This window comes from Notolepis coatsorum (genome assembly GCF_963971535.1).
Source record: "Notolepis coatsorum genome assembly, chromosome: 6".
Taxonomy (NCBI): Eukaryota; Metazoa; Chordata; class Actinopteri; order Aulopiformes; family Paralepididae; genus Notolepis; species Notolepis coatsorum.
This window is the reverse complement of record NC_140170.1, coordinates 57,052,163-57,078,928: the sequence shown is the minus strand read 5'-3', so window position 1 is coordinate 57,078,928 and position 26,766 is coordinate 57,052,163.

The window sequence follows — 26,766 nt, the reverse complement described above, 5'->3', positions numbered from 1 at the left end:
TTTTGTAACCCCTCAGTTACAGTCATGATTAGTTTAAATTAGATTACATTTGTATATCTGTATATGTTGTGTATGTCATAAATGTCACTATGAATTGAAAATGGGGGACCCTGATGTAAACAAGACGAAAGTCTTTCTCTGGTCTGCATCCCCTTAACAATTGTATGTATTGAGCTGTACTGTACTCTACCCATTCTGCAATCTGTTAATAAACTTTTCAATCAATCAATCAATCAACTTTGGTTTGCTATTTTATTGAAATTATGTCTGTTGCAGGAAAATACAGCAATTCGTTGCCCCCCCGCCCCCCTCTCTCCTGCTGACCACCTGCTAGTTGTGACTCCCTGTGTGACTCCCTGTGTGACTCCCTGTGTGACTCCCTGTGTACATTTACATTTAGTTATTTAGCTGACCAAAGCGACTTACAAGTTTTGTACAACAAGTCATCTTCCTTCATTGTGTGGTTTGAGTCACATTACATTTACATTTAGTCATTTAGCTGACGCTTTTATCCAAAGCGACTTACAAGTTCTGTACGACAAGCCATCAGGAAGGGCACAACTCTATCAGCTTAGTAACAATGTTCATCAAAGTGTTGAGTGCTACAGTGTTGGTTAGTATATTAGGACAAGTGCATGACAGTAAGGTTAGTTAGGGTTAGATTTATTTTATTCTTGGTGTGCACACCATGTTACCGCGCTGCGTCGCGGGACTCCGTGCTGCGTCACGGATCTGGTTGACTCCGAGTTCGATTCCCGGACTCGCCGTCATTTGCCGAATGTCTCCCCCTGCTCTCTCTCCCGTTTCACCCTACAACTGTCGGTCATGCTTGACCAGAAAAGCGATAAACGCTAAAAAATAAAGTTTAAAAAAAAGAAGAAGTGCGTCTTTAGTCGACGGCGAAAGATTGGACTGGTTTCTTCTGTCCTAACTGGGGTGGGCAGTTCGTTCCACCATTGTGGGGCAAGGACTGAGAATAGCCTGCTTCTCCTTGATGACCCTCCCGGAGCTTGGATATAGGTCTGAGGCGGCCAGAAGATCCAGAGCGTATCTTGAGGGTGTGTAGTTAGAGACCATTGCATCGCACACCTACGCGGCCGTCCGGGGTTCGCTTCCCGCTCCCGGTGACATTTGTCGCATGTCTTCCCCGCCTCTTCTCCCATTCATCCTCTCCTCATCTGTCGGTCATGTCTGACCAGGAAAAAGCAATAAATGCAAACAAATTAATCTTAAAAAAAAAAAAAAAAAAAGCTAGAGAGGTTACTGGGAAGTTGCCTTTAATATGAAGTTAGAGCTGTGGTTATATTGTATTCATTGCGTTGTAGGTGTGTAGGTGTGAGGTGGACTGTTAAACTCCTAGTATATTATTATATACTTATTGTTATGTGTCTTGTAAGCCCATATGGGCTGGGCTGGGTATGTAAGACACGAAAATAAATCAAATCAAAAATCAAATCAAACCTAACACTGCACTACCCTCCACCATTACACTCTTTTCTCAAGGGAAACAAGTAACTGCCATAAGGGTTATAATGGACTGTTTCCTATGGACTGTTTCTTATGGACTGTTTAATGGACTGTTACTGTTGTAAATCTGGTAGGTCATAAATGCAGATGTAGCAGTACTGTCTATCTGTATGTCACAGTATGTCCTATATGTTATGATGAATTGAAAATGGGGGACCCTGATGTAAACAAGACGAAAGTCTTTCTCTGGTCTGCATCCCCTTAACAATTGTGTGTATTGAGCTGTACTGTATTGTACCCATTCTGCAATCTGTTAATACAATTTTTTTTTTTTTTTTTTTTTTTTTTAACTTTCTTTTATTTTGTGTCATAATGAACATCACATTGCAATAATCATACAGTATAATATACTTGATTCACATATTCAATGACATTTGTTACTCAGGCTCTTCCCTCTTATTCAATTTGTTTTCAAAGTATTCAGCGTAATCAAAATAAGCTGTATAATCCGAGTACGCCTCTTAAACAACCCAGTGGGGAGGGATTTTTACAATATTTTTTTTTTTAGGATTTTTTGTAGGATAAGAAACGAAAAAATAAATAGAAAAATAAATTTAGCAAAAAAAAAAAAAAAAAAAGAACAACAAAAAAAGAAAAAAAAAGAGAGAGAGGGCGTCAGACTCATGCTAGTGTATCTCCAGGTACAAGGTTACAAGTGACCATCTCTGCATAAACATATATTTTTTCAGTTGCAATTGTGCAGTCATTTCTTCCATTGTATACATCTGTCTCAGTCTCTTGGTCCATTGTTTGATTGTCGGTGGTTGATTTTGTAGCCATGCCATAGTTATCATTTTCCTTGCTATTAACAGTATCACTCTCAAGATGTATAACGTATCTCCATAGTATGTGCCTTTCGGTATACATCCCAAGATATAGTACGATGGATTCAGAGGTAAGTCAAGATCTAGAATGGTTTTAATCTCATTTTTGATATTCACCCAAAATGTCTGCACCCTTGGACAGTCCCAGAAAATATGTGTATGATCTCCGATCAATCCACATCCTCTCCAACATAGTGGTGAGGACCCACCAGCAAATCCGGAGAGAACTTGAGGAGTCCTAAAGTACCTGACCTTGACCTTCCAGTCAAACTCCTTCCACATTGGACTATTTGTGATTTTATGATTGCTTGAATGGCTGTCCTCCCATTCTTCATTTTCTATGATCACATTAGCTTCCAACTCCCATTTTTCTTTAATATAGGTGGTGTCTCCTGGATCGTCTAGTTGTAACATGTTGTAAATATTGGATATCTGCTTTCTTTCCATCAAGTTTTTTTCTATTGTGTTAATAAAGTACCGCTCCACATTTGTTGGTGGTCTCTTAATTGCTTCCCACTCACTGTGAGTCATTACATAGTGTCTTATTTGAAAGTATCTAAACATGTCTTTCGAAGGTAGATCAAAACATTGCTGTAGCTGTGCAAACGATTTAAAACAGTCTCCTTCCATTAATTGATTGATAGTAACCAGGCCCAAATCCGCCCATTTTTTAAAACCCCCATCCTCCATAGCTGGCCGGAATTCTGTATTGTCTGCTATTGGCATGGCCCTAGATATTGATCGTGGACCTCCCCCCTTTTTCCTTACACTTTCCCATACCTTTAATGTATTTGTAATCCATTTGTTACCAATCTTAATTTTTTTCCAGTATGCTTTCCCCAGGAATATTATGGATCTGAGAGGGGTCTTTGGAATTGAGTTTTGCTCAATCTGTACCCATCCTGAATCTAGGTCCTTTTGTATCCAATGCACAAGTATGCGTAATTGAGCTGCCCAGTAGTAGTTTCTTAGGTTTGGTAGACCAAGACCACCCTTGTTCTTTGGCAAACATAGTGTTTTAAGCCTTACTCTAGGTTTTTTCCTCTGCCAGATAAATTTGGATAGGAGTTTATCTAACCTTTTAAAGGTAGTGGCAGGTATTGGTATAGGTAGAGACTGGAAGAGAAAAATAAGTCTAGGTAGCACATTCATTCGAATTGATTCTATTCTTCCCACTAGGGAGAGAGGTAAAATGTCCCATCTGGCCATGTCTGATTTGATTTGTACAATCAACTTTTCGTAGTTTGCTTGATATAACTGATTGCTGCTGGGAGTCAAAATGATTCCTAAATACCTGAATCCGTCTCTAGCCCAATGGAAGGGTGCTATACTATTCAGATGTGTTGGCCATGTTCCCACTATCATCATGGCTTCTGATTTGGTCTCATTTATCTTATAACCCGACAGTTCGCCGTAATTTCTTAAATCCATCATTATGTTTGGAATTGATTCTAAAGGGTTTTTGATATAAAGTAAAATGTCATCAGCAAATAGTGAGATCTTGTGTGTAATGCCTTTTTGGTCATCTATTCCCTGTATCTGAGGGTTTGATCTAATCATCTCCGCTAGTGGCTCTATGCCAATCGCGAATAGTAACGGAGACAAAACGTCTCCTTGGCGTGTCCCTCTCTGTATCTCAAAGAAGTGAGAGCAGTGACCATTCACCCTTACTCTAGACTTAGGATTTTTATATAAACATTTTATCCAATCTATAAATGTGTTATTGAATCCCATACCTTTCAATGTTAGTTCAAGGTACAGCCAATCAACTATCAAATGCCTTCTCGGCATCTAAGCCGAGAAGCATTGATGGTTCTTTTCGAGATCCAGCCACTGTTTGCAGATTTAAAGTTCTTCTGATGTTGTTAGCACCCTGTCGACCAGTGATAAAGCCAGTCTGGTCTGGGTGTATCAGTTTTATTATATGTTTCTGTATTCTTTTTTTAAGTATAGATGTCAATATCTTGAAATCGTTGCAAAGGAGACTTATGGGCCTATAGGAACTACATCTTGTGGGGTCTTTACCTTCTTTATGTATTACCGAGACAATAGCTTCTGACCAGCTTCCTGGTGGATCTCTCTCAGATAGGGCATAGTTATAAACTACACTTAATACTGGTGTTAATTGTTCAGTGAAATGTTTATAAAATTCATTTGAAAACCCATCTGTACCTGGTGATTTATTGTTCTTAAGCATCTGAATAGTTTCCCCTATCTCCTTCTCCGTAATAGGGGAGGTTAACTCATCCGCCTCATCTGGGGATAGTTTAGAAAGTTTAAGGTTATCTAAGAAGTTGTTGATTTTTTCTTTCTTGTTTTCCAATTGCTGTGCTTTGTAGAGGTCGGTATAGTAATCTGCAAATGCATTAGCAATTTCTTGCGTTTGCATTACTTCCATGTGTGTGCTGGGGTGTTTAATCTTTGGAACTATCCGACTTGACTGTATTTTGTGGAGCTGGAATGACAGTAGCTTGCTTGCCCTATTTCCCATCTCATAGTAATTCCTACCAGCAAATCTAAGGGCTCCTTCCGCTTTGTATGTCAACAGGTCATCTAGTTTTTGTTTGCAGGTTAGTAGAGCTTTTAAATCTTCCTCATCTCTGTTCAGTTTATGTTTCCTTTCTAGTATTTTTAACTCATTTTCTAGGTTCTGCTGTTTTTCATTTCGCTGTTTCTTTAGTGCACTTGAAATTGAGATAATTTTACCTCTCATTACAGCCTTTGCCGCGTCCCATAAAATTGATGGTGAGACATCCCCCTTATTGTTGAGATCAAAATAACTCTTCAGTTCTTCACTTATCCTCTCCCGTGTGTGAGAGTCAGACAGCATGGATACATTGAGCCTCCAATATTTAAAGATTTTATTGGTACTGAGGTTAAGTTGAAGAGTTAGAGGTCCATGATCTGAGATGGTCGCTGGTTCAATGATACATGATTCAACTTTGTCAATATCTTGCTTGGAAATACAGAAGTAATCTATCCGAGAGTAGCTACCATGGACCCCAGACCTAAAGGTAAAGTCTTTCTGCCTAGGATGGTGGAAACGCCATGCATCTATAAGTCCAAATTCTTTTATCATTGCATTCAGTGATCTAGATTTTTTTGAAATGGGTCCACAATCTACAGGCAGTTTGTCTACTTTTGGATTTAGTACACAGTTGAAATCACCGGCCATAAGGATAATTCCTTTGGCGTTACCAGCCAAAAGTGAGGCTATACCTTTAAAGAAATTGGGGCAGTCTTCATTTGGTGCATATATATTTAGAAAGGTTATGATTGATCCTCCTACACAGTAAATTTCGCTGAGTAAATTTTACTCAAACCGAGTATATTTTACTCAAACTGAGTAAAATGTTACTCACTTGGGCTCAAATGGACTCAGTTTGAGTAAAATTTACTCTGCGAAATTTACTGTGTATTGACCCCAGGACCATAACATATCTGCCCTGGTCATCTGCAATTTCCTTTTCTTTGGTGAAGTATACTGATTTGTTAAATAGAATAGCCACTCCTCTCTTTTTCCCTGTTTGACAGGACGCACTATACACCTGGCCCACCCATTCTCTCTTCAGTTTCTGGTGTTCGTTCATTGATAAGTGCGTTTCTTGAATGAATGCTATAGAGCACTGCATTTTCTTAAGTTGTCCAAAAAGTTTTTTCCTCTTTATTGGGTTGTTAAGACCATTTATATTGTAACTAATACATTTAAGGCTTGTCATAATGTCATTGTATTTCGTATGTACAACATAGATCTATCTTCCATAGTATATGAGCTTGAGGCATTTGTCAAAGAGTATACAACATAAAAAACAAAACAAAATGGTCCCCTATTCACTTGTAAGGGAAAACCTAGGGCTTCCAATTTTCCAGTAAGCTGTTTTACATAAATCACAAATGAAATAATCTCCCGATGTTCTAGAGAGGTGTAGCTTTCTCTCTCAGGGAGCATATTGCACTAAGTGCAGAGAAGTTAACCACGAACGTATAGGGTTAACCTTTGCCTGATAACACAGGCTAAGTGTGATCCGTCTATGGCTCAGTCTCTGGCCTCAGAACCACATATAAATTAAAGTAGATTTGATATATTTAAATTTTCCCAACAGGTAATTAATACTCAGGTTAAATGATAATCATATTAGTCAGCAGCATGTCCATTATTTCTTGTGTTTTACACTTATTGTAAACATTTCGTTAGTCTACTATTACTATATCTAACTGGTTTACTCATCTTTATCGTCCATGAATGATCTTAGGTCTGCGGCAGATAGTGACGTCATGGCTCCTTTCGTTCGCTGCTCTCGCCCTCTTCTTTGTGTTCGCCACCTGTCCCTTGTCAGTTCTCTTTGTAGTTTCTCTCTTTCGTCGATTTGGACATGAATTCCCAGTTCTTTTAGTGTGGGAATTGCATCCACCAGAGAGTCAAACACCTTCGTTCCCGATTCTGTTGTCATCCTGAGTCGTGCTGGGTATGGGCAATTAGCGCGTATCCCTTTTTCCTTCAGCTGTTTGATGACGTGACGCACCTGACCCCTCTTCTTTTGCAGGTCTGGGGAGTAATCGTGATCAAAATAGATCCTTTTCCCTTGAAGTGTGACGAGTTGTCCCCATGCGAGCTGTAACACCTGTTCTTTGATATTGAAATCTAGAAAGCGCACAATGATAGAGCGCGGGGGGGCGCTAGAATCTCTCGGTTTGGCCATCAGTGATCTGTGCGCTCTTTCTATCTTAATCTCAGACTCAAGTTCAGGTGTTATTTTCAGGGATGTTGTCAATAGCTGCTTCACAAACTCTTTAGTATCCTTGTCCTCGCTACCTTCAGGGACTTGGTAGATCCGGATATTGTTGCGTCTGAGTCTATTTTGCAAGTCTTCACAGGTTGCAGTAATTTCTGCATCTCTTTTTACAAGGTATTTGAGCGCCCTCTGGTGTCTCATTCCACTATCATCCAGTTTCGTGATTTCTTTTTCAATTACCGTAATTCTACCTTCTGTTTTGTCAATCCATTCAGTTACTTGCGACATAGATGTTTCAAGTTTGCTCACTGAAGACTGAGTGGCATTGTGTGCTTCTTTATTCTCTCTCCTTAGATCTTTTAATTCTTTTAGAATCGCGGATTCCTCTCTCTCTGTTTCCTCGTCAGTGTCGGAAGAGCTGGTTTGACGAGCCTGTTCATCTGTGACATCTTTCTCATTTCCAGAGTCGGTTTTGGTATTTCTTTTAGCCTTTCGTTTCTTCGGGCTCATCTTTAGACTTCTTACCGTCTCACTCGTTAAATGTTGCTGACAATATCTGTTTGTTGGGTCGTTTATCTCTGGGGTTCTGAGGAGCTCGAGATTCAAGCTGCTACCCGGACATCACATTAATACAATTTTCAATCAATCAATCAATACGTCAAGGGGAGATGTTCTTTGGCATTGTGACCCTAAAGGACTCATGCAAAATAATCCAGAGACTAAAGGGGTGTTCAAAAAGAAAATAAATGTCTATGTAATCTGTTTGGGATATATTGTGTATACTATAGTCATAAGGGTGCAGCTGGAATGTTATTATGTTTAATTAATTGCCATGCAGAGTGGGGGTAGTGTTGTAAGATTATGGTGTTGCCTGCTCCTTTAAGAGTGATGCATTGTGGGATGTGTAGTGGTCTCAGAGTGCAGCGCCAGCGGGACGGTAGAGAGATGTCAATAGCTGTTGCCAAGCCTGCAAACCGAACTAAACGCCCAGTCCTTGAGAGAACGGTTACCTGGTTTACTGTCACCACCTTACAGAGGTCCGGCTGCTTGTATCCTTTCGGCAACAAACCTTCCCTTCCGCGTGCCTCTGAAGCGGTCCGGAGCTTCGGCCCTGGGGTGTTAGAACGCTCCCTGTACTCTACCACCTTCACAACAACACAGGCAAAGGTAAACAAAGGTAGGTTCATGTCAACCCCTCCGGTTTGTTACAGTAAAATCTCTTTTTATTCATCTACTGACCGCACATCTGATCTGTTGGGCGTTTCTGCCACTTGTCCATCCAGACTGGGCCTTGACCAGAGGTAGCTGGAGCAGCTAACACAGCTAAGCTGCTATGCTAATGCTACATTACTACCACGTTATGAGTTTGGGAGGACATGTGACATTAGGTCAGAAACTGGTGCGACTCTTTGTATAGAGAGATAAATGTGCGTTTATTCAGCTCGTTACTAATAATGACCGAACATCTCAACTGTTGAGCGTTTCAGCCACTGTTTTGGCTTTACTTGAGAGGCCATGCTATGCTAATGCTTCTAGGACGAGATGGCAGCAAACATGTCTCGCCCACGCAGAGGAGAAAACATTCTATCCTCTGGACTGGACAGGATATTCCTTTATTGATCCCCTTAAGAAGATTCAGTCGTCATAGCAGCAGGTGGGGGGGGGGGGGGGGGCAGGGTAATAGGAGAGCAGCGAGCAGGTATGGTCAGGGTAATACTGGAGAGCAATAAATACAAGATACTTTATGCCACACAACGATGGTTGGTGGTAATTGTTTGCGGTACAGTTTGTTAAAAGCACTGGGACATCAACATGAAACATCAAACGCCCATCTCCCAATCCCCACAATAAATACATGAATACATACAGCTGATACAGGACAGTCGCATGTAACAGTGTCAGTTAGGGGGCTTTCTCACTAACTATTCGGGGTCGAATCACAGCCCGATCGCACCCAAAAAGGGTGTGTCCGTCCTACTGAGAACTCAGACCAGAGAAAGACGTTTGTCTTGTTTACATCAGGGTCCCCCATTTTCAATTCATAGTGACATTTATGACTGATTAGGGATGGGTATCGTTAGGATTTTATCGATACTACTACTCTTATCGATGCTGCTTAACGGTTCGGTACTTTATCGATACTCTTATCGGTTCTTTTTGGTTATTTTTCAAGAAAAAAAGACAATTAATTAAGAACAGAATCAACATTGCTTTATTATTTATAAATACAACTTTATAAATAAGTATTATAAATAAATATAATTTCTTCAGCAACAGCAGCAGCAATGTTCTTTTATATAACTTTATAAATAAATATAATAAATTAATATAAGATAAGATAAGATAAGATAAGATATTCCTTTATTGATCCCCTTGGGGAAATTCAATAATTTCTTCAGCAACAGCAGCAACAATGTTTTAAATGTGTCTGACTCTGAATTATAGACTTTTTATAATAAACAACAAATGCAAAAGGCTAACAGAACTGTGACACTCGTTCACCCTATCCTCTGTCATCCTTCCTCTAGCTGCTAGGGAGAAAGGACTTTGGGTGGTGGAGGGAGGTACTGTAGAGGAGGATGTGTGGTGGCCCTGGGCTCACTGGGCTGGGACATAGTGGCTGACGCCTCAGCTTGACGATCTATAAAAAGTTTAGATTGTAGTATTTGTAGCTAAACAATTGTTTTGTTTATTAGCCTATTTGTAATAATTCGTTATTAGCCTAGGCAACTCCGTATCTTGGCTTACGGCTGCAGTGGATGCAGATAGAACACTGCGCGCAAGGCAGTCGAATACGCGCATTTCTGCACACTAATATCATGTTTTGCCAACGGATGTTTTGATAAATTGATTTGCTCGTATTGCCACCCTTACTGGCAAATGTTTTGTTGCACTTGTGGCAACGTGCATTGTCGGCATTGACCCTTGTAAAGTATATCCATACTTTCGAGCGCTTCGCTCTCTCCGCCATGATCACGACTCAGTGCATGCAGAGCTGCTGTCTGTGTGCAGAACGCTATAGCACGGGGCGTCGGGGAGCACTTTCATTAAGGAGTACCCGTATGTAGTACCCGTATGTCTATGTGTAGCACTAGCGAGCGACTCGCGAGGAGTGTGTGTAATAATTTGACTCGCTGGCTGCGGCTCGCTTCTCGTGCAGAGACAGAGAGAGGATCGTTCGCAACTTTTAAATAATAATAACAATAATAATAATAATTTCTCTAGAGTATCGATAGCAGTACCGAGGACGTCAGAGCTTATAAATACTCCGGTATTTTCTAATATAGTACCGGTTCCCGTTTAAAACCGGGGTCCGGGGGGCATCCCTATGACTGATACACAACATATACATGACATTTATGGCATAGGGACATGCATGCCATACAGGTATATAGTAGTACTGTTACATAATGCAAATATACAGTACTGTTAGCCATAGATCCTGACAGAGAGCATATGATGGGGAGGAGACTGTACATTAGGAGGGGGTGGGTGGGCGGGAGAGAAATATACACATACGGTGGGGAGAGAATATACGGTGGGGAGGAGACTGTACATTAGGAGGGGGTGGGTGGGTGGGAGAGAAATATATATACAGTGGGGAGAGAATATATACATACGGTGGGGAGGAGACTGTCTAGTGTCTAGGGGGTCGGGGTGGGGGGGTTTGGACATTTACGGTGTCCAGTTTCCAATTGCAGCCTCCCGTAGGTGCTCTTTTAGAGCGGTTTTGAATGTGGGTAGGGATTCACATTCCTTTACAGCTTTGGGTAGGGCGTTCCACATTGATGTGGCATATTGCAAAACGTGTTTAGTCCCTTGTTTGAGCCAAATCTGGGTTTAACATGATTTGTTGAGCTTCCTCTGGTGTTGTGGTCGTGGTATTCACTGACCTTTGGGAAGTATTTTGACATGTACATGGGCACCTTAGTCGTATAGTGTATCTTGTAGACCAGGCCCATTGCAAGTTGCTGTACTCTGTCGTCTACTCTAAAGGCCTCTGCATGCTACAGAAACTGCAACGCAACTGCAACACAACATGACAGCACGACTTCAACGCAACATGTTGCCAGAGGGTGTTGTAGAGTGTGTTGTGAGGATGTTGCGTACCTCTCCCCAAAATCTAATCTGAACAACCTTGCGTTGATGTTGCGTAGCAGTGATTGGTTGGTTAGCGAATGGGGGCGGGGCTGTCATAGAATAATATTGGTCCCGCAGGCAGGAACCGGTGGTTATCTAGTATAGCCCTATGTACATTTCAACAAAGTGGAGCAGCAGGGGACTTCCATAGCATATGTCTTCAAATCATCTTACCTTGACTATTAAAAGCCTCCACAATTTAGTAAATAGTATCCCCATGGTGTTGAGCCGTAGCCAGCAAGCTATGCTATCAATATTAGCTAAATAATTAGCGTCACATAGCTGGCCTTTTTCTGAAAACCCAAGCACATATTGTTCCATAGCATACGCCTTCAGTTGATCATGACAAATCCTCTCTTACCTCGACGATTAAAAAGCCTCCATAATTTAGTAAATAAAGCTGTAGCCAGCCAGCTAGCATTGATGCTATTCAAAATGCTATCCACATTAGCTACATAGCTAACCAACTAAATACAATGGTATCCTGAGGTAACGTTAAATACAACGTTTGCTAGTCGAAATGACTGGACACACACGGGACAAGTTAAACATCAATCAATTAATTTATTCCAACAGGTAGTTTGAGCTGCATGTGAGCCGAGGTCCTTCTCTCCTCTCCATTGGAAACTAATGACGTTACGTTAGCTGTGCGTCGATGTTGCAGAAGCATAAAGGCAGAGTGTCTGCAACACTGTTGCATTGTCGATGTTGTGTTGCAGTTGCTTTGCAGTTTCTGTAGCATGCAGAGGCCTTAAGCCATCCTAGGTAGTCAAAGTGGGCAGGGGTGAGGTGGGTTCTAGGAGTAAGGTCAAGTAGTAGTCTGACCAGTTTGTTTTGTGATGTTTGTAATCTTGTTTTTAGCGCCATCAAAGAAATGAAGCAAAAGTGGTTACCTGTGTTGAACTGGTTTATTTTTTTTAGAAAATAAAAGAATATAGTGGATTACTATTACAACTATTACCACTGCTAATACTACTGATACATCCCTATTGGCAAACTTTATATTTAAAGATTTTTGGGTTCATTATACAACTGTGGCAGGACTAATTAATGCCGCTAACAGTCTAGGTAATTAATGGGAAACCCTGGACTGTGCGTGAGGTGTCGATGGAGTCCAGAGAGGGAAGGGGGCAGCCAATTTTTTTGGAGGCTGTCTTGGTGATGTGTTGGAGTTTGTGTTTGGTGTGTTTGTCAATCTGAATATACAATTTTAATCAAATAAACTGTATACACAGAGGTATGCATATGAGTCTGTAAGTATACCCTATTGGTCATAATATAAGTTACAATAAATATAGGCAATATAAAATATGACAAAGTAAACCCTACACAAAGGTGCAGAGGATGGTCATAATATGTGTTATGGTCCATGCAGGGTTTAGTGGTTAAGAGTCAGACATCCCTAATAGTTCTCAAGTTCTGCAGCTGTTAGTTCTCCAGCTGCTGGCAGCAGTCCGTGCCCCCGGTTGTGGAGCCTGATGGCCACGGACATGAAGAACTGGCAGACGGGCACACAGACACACGTTGTTGACCTAGTAACGTAATTAGTGCAAGCTTGCTTGCTGTGGCCTGGTGTTTTGAAAGCGCTCCGGTCCTTACCGAGCGGTGTGGTGGTGAGGAGGATCTGACGGTGATCCGGGCTTGTTCAGTAGTGGTAGAAATATGTTATCCAACTGTAGAACTATCTGTGGTGACCATCCATGGCTGTTCTTTTATATTATTATTATTATTTGTTTGCGGCAGCCCTCAGATATTAGCCCTTCATTAGCAAAATCCAGAACTAACGGTATCTTAGCAGTGTTTCTCATCTGTTTATCTGACATACATTATCCCAGCTCAGCTTGGTTTAGGAGTCCATGGTAAAGTTGTATTATTTACAGTTTACCAAACAATTATTTTTCAATCTTCTGTAGATGTCCACGATATTGCATTTAGTTGCATTTTCATTTAATTTAGTGTACTTTTAAAAAAATGTTATCTACTTTTCCTCCTCCTTTTTTCTGTGATTTTTCTCCTCATCCCAATTTACCTCTCGTGCCAATTCTCCCTCCCCTGTCCTGATCGTTTTGCTCGCATATGCCCCCCACTGGCCGGTTGTAGGGTGGATAGAAGCCTTGCATCACATGTCCATTTAGTGTACTTTCTGATGAGGATGTCGTCTTAGTTTGTCCAATGCGACCCTGGAAACACCACTTGGAAGACAACAACATCTGATTGGCCAAAATTAACAGCTGCCTGCATCAATAACCAATCAGATGTTTTGGCCATCAAATGAAATGCAATATCATAGGCTTATATTCATAGATCAGAACTATAGCAGTGCATCTGTCTATACATACACCATGTGTTTTTCAGTTCTCATGAAAATCTTCCTGTCAGCCTCCAATTTGTTAGCCTTGGAAAAGCTACCACTATACCTGGTTAAGGACTGGTGGTTCTTGCTTGGCTTTCTGTGTTCCTGATGAATTTCAACAGAAAAGTTAGACCTTTGTTTGTTAGGATGAATGTAAAATGTACTGATAATTCTTTCCTTACTTTCCCCAAAGATTGTTCTGAATATGACCACCCCTCATAGCCTCTCACACCTTGGTTTGAGAGAACTGTCTGTCTGTTTGGTGGACTGCATGAAACCGTCACAGCTGAACCAGGAGAAGAGCTGTTTGGACTGCATGGAAACAAGTATGTAAATGTTGACTTTAATCTGTAAATATTATGACTTTATAAATGTTGACTTTAATCTTTAAACATTATGACCGTAGTCTGACTTTATAAATGTTTACTTTAATCTCTAAACATTATGACTTTATTTATATTATAAACGCAAGATACTTGCCCTAATGATGAGGATAAACGCTCAATCAGTGTTAATTTAGTCAATGAAAATGATGACTAAATATGGTCGTCAACAAAGCTTTTTCCCCTGACGACAACGAGACGTCACGTTAACACATTCTGGGCCATTGGGATCCGTCTAATCCCACTCTATACGGCCAGCATATCAAAACAAACTTTCATTGTGTGTGAGGCTGTTTGTAGAACTAAATCTATACTTTATATTATTGCTATCTGTCCATTCTCATTGTCAATTGACACTATAAACCGTCCCTTCAATATGCCTTAAACAAATAATTTTCCCATTTTATAGCGTCGTGAATATGAACGTTATAGCAGAATGTTCTGGGGTATTTCCTGGAACGCGAGTTATAGGGCGCTAAGCTAATAACGTTAAATCGAATGGCGTTTCGGCTATAGACCAGCTAGAGCTAAAACTCAAAATGCATATTGTCGGTATCATGGTCCACCATGAATGCATGAAAGGGGGGGGGGGGGGGGGACGTTGTTTCTGATTATTGATTACCAATAACAGCATTAGCCTCCGTAGCCTTATTCGCTGATCGGCTGGTTGAGTATGATAACAAGGCCTGATCAGCATGTAATTTACGTGAAAAAATTTCTCTTACCTGTGGCCGGTTGGATCCCAAAAAGGATTTCCCAGTTATCGATCGTCATCTGGTAGATCCATATGTCCATTGGCTGATGTATTCCTTTACTGCATACTGAATTCAGCGTCCCAAAAACTGTTCCAGGCCATCGGCTACACGCATAGCTTTAGGCTAACAGAAAATTCCATTAATAAAAATACCGGTCTGTAACGGGGAACACTGCGTTATCGAGACAGCGCCCCTACGAGGATCTGGCCGGTAATGCACTTTTCCGAATTCCAAGAGTAGGGTAAATCTGCAGTGCCGCAGGGTGACATTGAGTAGGATATTACAATGGAATAAAAGCCAAAACAACCTTACCGTGTATATACGTGCTTGGCCGTCAAGCGTTGGATCCGAAACACGTATATATACGTGGTTAGCCCCGAATGTGTTAATGGAGATCATGTGACACTAACGTGATGAAATAAAAAAAATGTATCCACTTTTTCTCTATTTTCTATTTTTCTCCCATCCCAATTTCGTGTATCCAATTCTCCCCCTCCCCTGTCTTGAACATTGCTCGACTATGCCCCCCACTGGTCGGTTGTAGAGAGGATAGAAGCCTTGCATCACGTGTCCCCTCCGGCACACGAGGAGGCAGCCTGTCGCATCTTTTCACCAGACAGCGTGGTCTCTCAGTGGCGAGGTGTAACACATGGGAGGCTCACACTACCCCCGCCATTTCCTGTCTCTGCTGTGCAGGCGTCTCCCAACCGACTTGTAGGGGTCGCTGTCCACAACGTCCAATCCCCACCCATCGACTTCCACCCGCTGACTCTGCCAATGAGCCAGTACGACGGCCGGCCCAAGCCGAAGGCAATGCTGAGACTGGGATTCTATACCAGAGTCTCTTGCATTGGTGACAAGCGCAATCTCCGCTACGCCACCCAGCCGCACTTCGTGACGAAATGATTCATGCAATGTCATAAAAAAAAAACACGACACAAAATGTAGTTTTCTAAATAAAATCTTGCTAAACATTTATTCAACTTCAACTTGCTACTTGCTAGCTAACAGGAACTTGTTTGCCGACAGGAAAGTAACAAACATAATTGTCCGTGCGGAACCCTTATCCCCAACACATCGTTCCGTGGGTGAATTATTGTAATGTTCTGGGGTTTTGTGTGTCGCTCTACATTTACATTTAGTCATTTAGCTGACACTTATATCCAAAACGACTTACAAGTTCTGTACAACAAGTCATCAGGAAGGGCACAAATCTATCAGCTGAGTAACAATGTTCATCAAAGTGTTGAGTGCTACAGTGTAGGTTAGTATATTAAGTGCATGACAATAAGGTTAGTTGGGGTCAGATTACATTTTCTTTTATTTCAGATAATGGTTGAAGAAGTGCGTCTTTAGTCGACGGCGAAATATTGGACGACTGTCCTAACTGAAGTGGGCAGTTCGTTCCACCATTGTGGGGCAAGGACTGAGAATAGACGGCTTCTCCTTGATGACCCTCCCGGATCTCGGATTGGAGTGGGTCTGAGACGGCCAGAAGATGCAGAGCGTAGGGGTCTTGAGTGTGGTTTAGATGTGAGACTTGGCCATAATAAGGTCCTTTATAGGCCTGATATTTTATATTATATATTCATATTTCAAATTGCAAGTGTCCGGATGGCAAAATACAGTACTGTATCTACAAATGATAAGTGGCTGCTTTTTTATACAGCGCTTTTATCCAAAGTGCTTTACAATTTGTTACTCACATTTGACCCATTCACTCACACATTCACCCACACATTCACACACCGACGGCAGAGGCAACCATGCAAGGTGTCAACCTGCTCATCGGGGGCAATTAGGGGTTAAGTGTCTTGCTCAAGGACTAGGGGTGTAACGATTCGACCCCAGAACAATTCGATTACGATTCTTCAGGCAACGATTCAATGCATCATGAAATATCTTCATTTGACCTTGATTTGATTCAATACATTTTCGATCAGTTAATTCCCCCCAAAAAAATGTGAATACACAAATGTGGCTGGGGGAACTGATTCACTCAGCATGAATGAACTATAGGTCAATAAAAAATCGACATTAAAATTTAAAAAAATTTAATAATGGATTCTTACATTTTCAAATCGATGCAGTTGAATCGTCACCTAAAGGGCCCGCGTCCACCAATCTCACAAAAACACTGGCAGTGCGCCGGCAGTGCTGGCATGAAGCGCATCTTGTAGTTGATCTACAGCCATCCTTTTATCGTTTTTTCCTGCCGCGGTTTTGCACATATTATAGCATATTTTAATAACTTTATTGTATATTAATTATATATATATAGTTATTGCTTGACACCACAGTTCGCCCTTTGCTTTTTATTAGCTTTTTAGTAGTGTATTTGTGTAGTTATTATTATTTGTGTTTTGTCGCGAATCTCAATGGCCCGTCTACTGTGGGAGACAGCCAAGACAGGCAGGCAGCTCCGGTGTCAGGTTACAAACAGAGTGGTAGATATGAATGGCTGTGATTGGTTGTCTGAAAATGAGCTCAGTGCATCGCTCTGAAAGTTCAGAACGTTTCAACTTTCGGCCGCACAAAAAAGCTGAAAAAAGAAGCCCACTGCAGCGCATTTCCTATAGGCGGCGCATGCGGCTGCATACGCTCTCTCCCCATTGGGATACATTGAAAAAAGACGCGTGCGGTCATAAATATGAGGCAGGTGGATCCGCGCCCTTAGGATCGATGCATTGCGATGCATCAATGCATTGTTACACCCCTATAGAGGACACATCGACACGCTGCCCGGGAGGAGCGGGAATCGAACCGGGAACCTCCGGATTGACAGACGACTGCTCTACCTCCAGAGTCACTACAAAACCCCCTGTAAATCATCTGCCCTTTATTAATTGGTTTCGATTTTTTCTCTAGATTTTCTCAAGTCCGTCTTCAATGTTAGTGTGGTAATCTCTATTCATAGACATGCTTGTGATCCCTTTGGTTTGTAGTTTACTGAAAAACGGGAGTATGGAAGGTTATACAACAGGTGTGTCTTACACACAGCACACGTTACTCTGCTAGGTAAGAACTCCGGTACTGGATACGGTAATACCTCACGCACACAACTCTGTAGTCCTCGAAATAATATCCCTTAACCGATAACTCCCCCTGGTGGGAAAACATAGATATTGCATCTCAATATGAATCCTAGGTATAAGGCTGACATTATAACAGTTAGCATGGTGTTATTCACCGTCAAAGATGAAAAAAAAAAAAAATTCTCCCTTGGTACATTACAATTTACTCAAGCCTAGTAAGAGACAATATTTGACACTGAGAATACAGTTCCTGAGATCCATAGATGTCCCTAGATACCAAGAACATGCAAATGGACCTTGTAGAAGTTGAGCAATTTTCCATTTACTTCGGTATGTATTTTTAGGCAAATTCTCTGAAAATATGGCTAGGGCTTGAGGTTAAATGTACAATTTTTTTTCTTTCTTTTTCCAGATAAATCACTTATCTTTCTTCAATTAAATAATAAATGAGCAATATGAACCAAGTACTAATATCAACTGCTTCTGCTTCAATGTTTTTTTTTTTTTACTTTAACAAGTCAAGTCATTTATTTATAAAGCACGTTTAAAAACTCAAGAGCCAACCAAAGTGCTGTACAGTCAAAGCATAAAATTCATAATACTAAATTACAAAAAAGGCACAGCAGAACAAGACAGTACAGTTAGAGAATAGGACAACAGTAGGCCAACACACGGATAGAGTAGCACAAAGTACAATATAGCACACAGGGGATAGAAGAACACAAGAACAGATACAGGGGAGAAGGGGCAAGATAAAATGGCATGGGAGTGTGTGAGTTAGGGTGTGGGAAAACCAGGGTTTATTGAAGGCTAGGGAATAAAAGTGAGTTTTTAGTCAGGACTTAAATGTCTCCAGCGAGGGGGCAGTTCTGATCTCCAGAGGTAGCTGGTTCCACAGCTTGGGGGCCATGGCCTTAAAAGAGCGATCGCCTCTCTTTTTTATTCTGGTGTGGGGGCGCTGTCTCAGGCTACGTTTAGACGGAGCGAGTCTGAACAGAAACCGCAAAAGTCGTCTTGCGATCTCCCTTTTAATTTTGCGTTTAGACTAGCGTTTTGGGATGGAATTCTCCGTGCAGACGAGGCTGTAACGACTCGAGACGACTGAGCCCCGCTGTCACACGATTGGCGCATATGTCACATGACGTGCTGTGAAGACCTGCCCTACTCTGCCTCTGATTCGCAGACTGTGGGTGCGGAATGTGATTGGACCAAAGCAGAGTCACTCACAGACAGTGGGTCCAGTCACTAATAGTTGTGATAGCCGCGGGACAGATTCTTGTGTATTTAAAAGTACTGCCAATGTAGCCTTCAGGTGATCGCCATGGATAGAATCAGACATGCTTTGTTTACGCTTCTAGGCTACTGGCGCATGCCTGTGATGTAAGCAGTACGCGCGACGACGAGAGCCTTGACAACCCTTTCGTCATCGTTTTATGCGGTTTGACAGTTTAGATGATAGCGCAAAGGTTTATCGTTTCTAGGAATTCCACCCTGGAAGGTAGTCTCACTTTTTTGCGGTTTCACCCCGTAAAAACGCTGTTTCCGTATAAACGAAAGGCACATCCGAAAAAATATTTTTGCGGATTCACCTCAAGTTCAAGTTCAAGTTCTTTAATAGTTGTCATACAGAAGTACAGAATACTTTCATACAAAATGCTTCTTACTGTTACGCTCCAGAGACTGTGCTAGACAAGATAGTATCAAATAACATAATATAGCATGAATTTAGAAGAAGAGAATGAGGTCACAGTGTTCGGTATAGACATATGTACAATGTTCTGAGTTACCATATAATATACAATACACAATACTATGCAGTGTACTAATGTACAGTACTATCTAGTGCAAAGCAGAAATGGGATGAGGTACAATTTTAGGTACAATTTACAGTAAGGTGTACGAGTTGTAGTGCAATCCTTCGTCCATAAATATAAAGTGTGGGGAGTGGGTGCTACAGTGTGTTTGTTTAAAGTGGGTGTGTGCTATAAAGTGTGTGGAGTGGGTGCTACAGTGTGTTTGTTTAAAGTGAGTGTGTGCGTGTGGATGTGTGTGCTATGTGCGTTTGGTGGTTGTTGTTGTGTAGTGTTCATTCATTGTTCGTTTAGCAGCCTGATGGCCTGGGGATAGAAGCTACTTCTGAGTCTTTCTGTGCTCGCCTTGAGACTCCGGTATCGCTTGCCTGACCGCAGCAGTTCAAAGAGGCAGTTGTTCGGGTGACTGGAGTCTTTAATGATTCTCTTAGCCTTGCCCTTGCAACGCTTGTAGTAAATGTTCTGGAGGGTGGGGAGCCCCCCTCCAATTGTGCGTTCGGCTGCACGTGTCACTCTTTGTAGTCTGCTTCGGTCTTTTGCAGTGCTATTCCCAAACCAGGAGGTGATGTTGCCGGTCAAGATGCTCTCTATTGTACATGAGTAGAAGTTCTTAAGGATCTTCTGGCTGACTTGGAACTTCCTTAGGCGCCTGAGGAAGTAGAGGCGTTGTCGTGCCTTCTTCACCACACTGTTAATGTGTGTGGTCCATGTCAAGTCCTCGGATATGTAGGCTCCGAGGTACTTGAAGCTGTTGACTCTCTCAACCGGTGCCCCGTCGATGCTGAGGGGGCTGTAGTCCTTGACCCCCGACCTCCTGAAGTCCACAATCATCTCCTTTGTTTTGCTGAGGTTCAGGGAGAGGCTGTTTTCCTGGCACCATCCCGCCAGGACCTTGACCTCTTCCAGGTAGGCCCTCTCGTCGTTGGCAGAGATCAGGCCCACCACCACTGTGTCGTCAGCAAATTTGACGATTGTATTGCTACTCCGCTGAGCCACACAGTCGTGTGTGTACAGGGAGTAGAGGAGGGGACTCAGAACACAGCCCTGGGGGGCCCCTATGTTGAGGGTGATGGATGAGGAGGTGCAGTTGCCTGCTCTCACCACCTGGGGTCTGCCAGTCAGGAAGTCCAAGACCCACTGGCAGAGGTCATAGCCCAAGCCCAGGTCCCTGAGCTTGGCTATGAGTATGGAGGGGACTATGGTATTGAATGCCGAGCTGTAGTCGATGAATAGCATTCTCACATAGTTCCCCTGCCTCTTGTCCAGGTGTGATGCTGCTGTGTGCAGCACATGGGATATGGCGTCCTCCGTGGACCTGTTGGGGCGGTATGCAAATTGCAGGGGGTCCATGTTGATGGGGAGGGAGGAGCAGATGTAGCCCTTTACTAGCTTCTCGAAGCACTTCATGGCTATGGAGGTGAGAGCTACAGGGCGGTAGTCCTGCTAGCGTTTCCGTCTAAACAGGGCCTCAGTGCTGTGGCCTGCCCTGAAACCTGACTGGAATTTGTCTAGGAGGCTGTTGTGATGTAGGAAGGGGAGGAGTTTCTGCAAGGACAGCCTTTCGAGCCCTGCCCCCCAATATCGAGCCTATGTTCGAGACGATCGACCAGGGTCGACTGGTTGACCGTGTCGAATGCGGCGGAGAGGTCCAGGAGGAGGAGCATGGCACACTTGGCACAGCTACCTGAGTCGATGGTGAGAAGCAGTTCATTATTGTATATTTTGACTAGCGCTGTCTCAGTGCTGTGGCCTGCCCTGAAACCTGACTGGAATTTGTCTAGGAGGCTGTTGTGATGTAGGAAGGGGAGGAGTTTTGGCAAGGACAGCCTTTTCTAAAATCTTAAGATAGGAAGGGTAATTTGGATATGGGCCTGTAATTATTGAAGAGAGCAGGGTCCAGGTTGCCTGAATACTTTAGACAACAAATGTTTGTTTCCGCCTCTCTGATTGGCCAGGTCATGTGACATGTACGCCAATGTGACAATCGTGGGACCGCAAGTTTCTACACTGGTTAAGCTTAGGCGCTCTTTCGAAGTTGGTTAAGGTTAGAGTTTGTCTTAGAGCACGGCGATAGAATGCCTGCCCTGATTCCAAACTCTAACCTTAACCAACTGCGAAAGAGTCGCCTAAGCTTAACCAGTGATAAACTAGGCGTTAGGTAGTTTGCAGGCTGTTAGACCCGGAAATAGGCGCCGAACTTGCCGTCCCACGATTGGCGCACATGTCACATGACCTGGCCAATCAGAGCGCAAAACTCGAACGCGGAAACAAACATTTGTTGTCAAAAGTTTACACGCGTCCAGGTTAGGTTTTTTCAAGAGGGGCTCAACCATGGCGTGCTTAAGGGAGGAGGGAACAGAGCCTGAGTCCAGAGAGCTGTTTATAATGGACACCGAATACTGGGGCCTACTATGTCCATGGACTCTTTTAGAAGATGGGTAGGGAGGGCATCAAGGGGGGATGTGACAGTCCTCATGCCCAGCTCTCTGAAAGTGGTTAGAGAGATGATGTGACAGTCCTCATGCAGACCACCAGCTCTCTGAGAGTGGTTAGAGAGATGATGTGACAGTCCTCATGCTGCCACCAGCTCTCTGAGAGTGGTTAGAGAGATGATGTGACAGTCCTCATGCTGCCACCAGCTCTCTGAGAGTGGTTAGAGAGATGATGTGACAGTCCTCATGCTGCCACCAGCTCTCTGAGAGTGGTTAGAGAGATGATGTGACAGTCCTCATGCTGCCACCAGCTCTCTGAGAGTGGTTAGAGAGATGATGTGACAGTCCTCATGCTGCCACCAGCTCTCTGAGAGTGGTTAGAGAGATGATGTGACAGTCCTCATGCTGCCACCAGCTCTCTGAGAGTGGTTAGAGAGATGATGTGACAGTCCTCATGCAGACCACCAGCTCTCTGAGAGTGGTTAGAGAGATGATGTGACAGTCCTCATGCTGCCACCAGCTCTCTGAGAGTGGTTAGAGAGATGATGTGACAGTCCTCATGCTGCCACCAGCTCTCTGAAAGTGGTTAGAGAGATGATGTGACAGTCCTCATGCAGACCACCAGCTCTCTGAGAGTGGTTAGAGAGATGATGTGACAGTCCTCATGCAGACCACCAGCTCTCTGAGAGTGGTTAGAGAGATGATGTGACATTCCTCATGCAGACCACCAGCTCTCTGAGAGTGGTTAGAGAGATGATGTGACAGTCCTCATGCTGCCACCAGCTCTCTGAGAGTGGTTAGAGAGATGATGTGACATTCCTCATGCAGACCACCAGCTCTCTGAGAGTGGTTAGAGAGATGATGTGACATTCCTCATGCTGCCACCAGCTCTCTGAGACAGCGCAGACACACCAGTCGCGCAGGCAGGCAGGCAGGCTGGGCGACCAGCGCTTCACTTTCACCCCCATGTAGGAGGGGGGGCTGGGTAGGACGGGGGGGCTGGTAGGAGGGGGGGTGGGTCGGACAGGGGGGCTGGTAGGAGGGGGGGCTGGGCAGGAGGGGGGGGGCGGGTAGGAGGGGGGGTGGAGATGGACGGTCAGATGGCTCACGGTCCATCTCCACACAGAAACACACTTTAGTTTTTCATCCTTGTGTCACCTTCAGAACACGTGAACTTTAGTGTCTGGCTTATGGACGTCTTCATGAGAAAACTGATGAACGTGTGTGTGGCTTATCTATTTTTTTAATTTTTTTATTATAATTTCTTTTTTTTTACCCGGTAGTCACTTGAGATCAATGCTCTCTTTTTCGAGCAAGACCTGGTCAAAATGGCAGCAAAACAAATACAAACATACAAATACACAAAACACAGACAGAGATATAAAAGGCAAAGTGGGGCAATACAAGGGGATACATTTGAGCTTCAGCAAACAAGATTGAATGGGATTGGGGGAGATTGGAGGGTAGGGTAAAAAGGTAGACTGGATGAGAGGATGGAAGGTGAGGCTTTGCAGGAGGTTGCTGGGGAGAGAAGGTCAAGTTAAAAATATAAAATATAACACCACATTATGCAGTGAAGCATCGACATTCTCCCATCTCATTCTTTAAAATGCCCTTAATTTGAACTTTAAAATCAGATATGGTAGTGAGGGCTAGGGTTGCACGATTTTGGGAAATAATCTAATATCTAACAGATATTGCGATTAAATTTGCGATTATAATAATAAAAATGTTTAAGCAGCCCCACAGAGGTTTATTGTAAAATGCGGCTTGCATCTGGCCTACGCACTGAGTCTGTTCGGGACACCGAGCCTGAAAATGTTTCTTTTTACTTGGGAATCGATACCGGTACCCAACGGTACCTTTTTTCTGTACTTTACTCTCCCTCTCTGAAGTCTAAACTTCACAACACACAATCTAAAACCCCTTACCTCCCTCTCCCAAACCGTTCCTACAACAACTAGGATGGCTTAGAGTAGACGACAGAGTACAGCAACTTGCAATGGGTCTGGTCTACAAGATACACTACGCGACCAAGGTACCCATGTACATGTCAAAATACTTCCCAAAGGTCAGTGAATACCACGATCACAACACCAGAGGGAGCTCCACAAATCATGTAAAACCCAGATTCGGCTCAAACAAGGGACTAAACACGTTTCGCAATTATGCCACATCAATGTGGAACGCCCTACCTAAAGCTGTAAAGGAATGTGAATCACTACCCACTTTCAAAAACACTCTCAAAAAACACATACGTGATACTGCAAATCGAAACTGGCCCCTACAAATGTCCTAACCTAGTTGTACAGTAAATTACCAAGTAAGGCTTTGTCAGTATTCCAATGTACAGTGTAAAATGTGTGTGTCCCCTACCCAACCCCCCCCCCCACCTCCAATGTACAGCCCTCACCCAACCCACCCAACCCCACCCCACCCACCCAACCTCCTCCAATGTACAGTTTCTACGCCAAATGTATATACACTCTTTTTCTGGACACTTTTGTATCACAAACAGTACTGTATTTGCAAATCTGATATGTCATAAATGTATAGATGTAGCAGTACTGTCTATCTGTGTGTCATGTATGTCATATATGTTATGATGAATTGAAAATGGGGGACCCTGATGTAAACAAGACGAAGGTCTTTCTCTGGTCTGCATCCCCTTAACAATTGTATGTATTGAGCTGTACTGTACTGTACCCAATCTGTTAATAAACTTTTCAATCAATCAATCAATCAACAATAACAACAACTTGCAAATGAGATCTTGTATCTCAATGGGACTTCCTGGTAAAAAAAAATAAAAAATTGTGATTTTGTTGTTGCGATTTTTTAATTGCATCATTTCAAATCGCAATTTTGATTTAAAATCGATAAATCGTTCAGCCCTAGTGAGGGCCTGCAGTTTCAAAGTTGTTTGAAGTCCATTCCAGGCAGAGGGAGCAGAGAACATGAAGGCCCTTTTCCCAAACTCTGCGGGTTCTGGGTACTGACGCATATAAATAGTCCTGGGAGTGTAAGCTGTAAAAGGGGTTTGATGTGATGGTGAGGTATGAACCCAGGTAAAAAGGGAGCTGATCAATAATTGCTTTATAAATGAGGAAATGAAGCAGTCAAGGACGGCCAGTTAACTTTAGCATACAGGCGGTCAGGTGGCGTAGCGGATATTGCGTTTGTCACCAACGCCGGAGATGCTGGATTCGCGTGTTCGAATCCAGCTCCCGGCGTTGTCACCAGCTTGGCTGGCCGTTCACACTAATACAATTGGCAGTATTAGAGGGTGGGAAAGCTGGCGGGTGGGTCCTGGGCGTTGTGGACAGCGACCCCTACAGTTCGGTCGGGGCGCCTGCTCAGCGAGGGTAGGATCTGGAGAGAGGTAGTGCGGCCTCCCACACGTTACACTCTCCCAGTGACAATCTGCGCGGCCAGGCTGGCCTGCCGGCGGGCTGCACATGCATCGGAGGAAAGCATGTGACAGTCTCCGGTCTCTCGGACCAACAGTAGGGGAAAGTGCGCAACAACCAGGAAGGGTGGGATGGGAGAAAAATCGGAAAAAGAAGGAGGGGGAAAAAGATAATAAAAAAAAAAAAAAAAAAAAATTAGCATACAGAGTGCAATGATGGGTAAGTGATCTATATCTGGTAATAAATCTTAATACACCATGGTAAGCAGTGTCCAACATGTGTAGTGAGGTGGAGCAGGCATTCATGTATAAAACATCACCATAATCTAATACTGGTAAAAAAGTGGCAGCAACTAGTTTCTTCTTTGCATGACAAGAAAAGCACGATTTGGTTCTGAAAAAGAAACCCAACCTCACTTTTAGTTTCTTAACTCATTGCCACGCTGGGAACGGGATATGGCTATGTGCTGCCACACATTAAACCAATGGAGTCACTCACCTTGTTTGCAGGGCTATAACTATATTCTATTTTATAGCTATGGATGCAATACTATGGCTCATTTGACATCGAGTGTCTATCGTTCATACATTCCCGTTTTATACCGTGGTGAATATAAGTATGGTTTTAGAGCGGTTTAGGGTAATTCCTGGCAGGCTAGTAATAGCCCGATACGTGTATTATATTAAATCCATTGGCGTTTCGTCCCTACACACTTAAATATTCAAATGCATATGATCGGTATTATATTCCATGAATGCATGAAAGGGGGGGGGGGGGGGTCGTTTCTGATTAATTGTTTTTCAATAACGGCATTCGTTAGTACAACCCCATACGCTGATCAGGGCGATGGCTATGAAAACAAGGCACAATCAAGCTGAAATTGATGTTAAATTGCTCTTACCTGTGGCCGGTGGGATCCCAAGAAGAATATTCCAATTATTTGATTGCCATCTGGTAGATCGTATGTCCATTTGGCTCACGACATAACCCACCACAGCATAATGAATCGGGGGTTCCGAAACCTATTCAATGCGATCGGGTGAAGACCTTGATCCAGGTTACGAGAAATGTCCGCCCGGAGAAATTTCATCGACGCACAGCCCCATACACAGAGTCTCAAAGGAGGTGCAACATCGGCCGCATACCACCAGGCGGTGGTATTGGATTTTTGCGATCTCAGACTCATTCCCTATGGTGCGCCGTAGCCAGGGTTTAGAAATTAGGGAGGTCCATTTATTTTTTTGGCCCAGACCGGCCCACCATAATCGGTCGGACACCACCCACCAGTACACCATCCTTGCGGTTCCCTTAAATATGCGTACCTACTGTACTATTCCCCCAACCCACTACAAAGCTGGGTAGT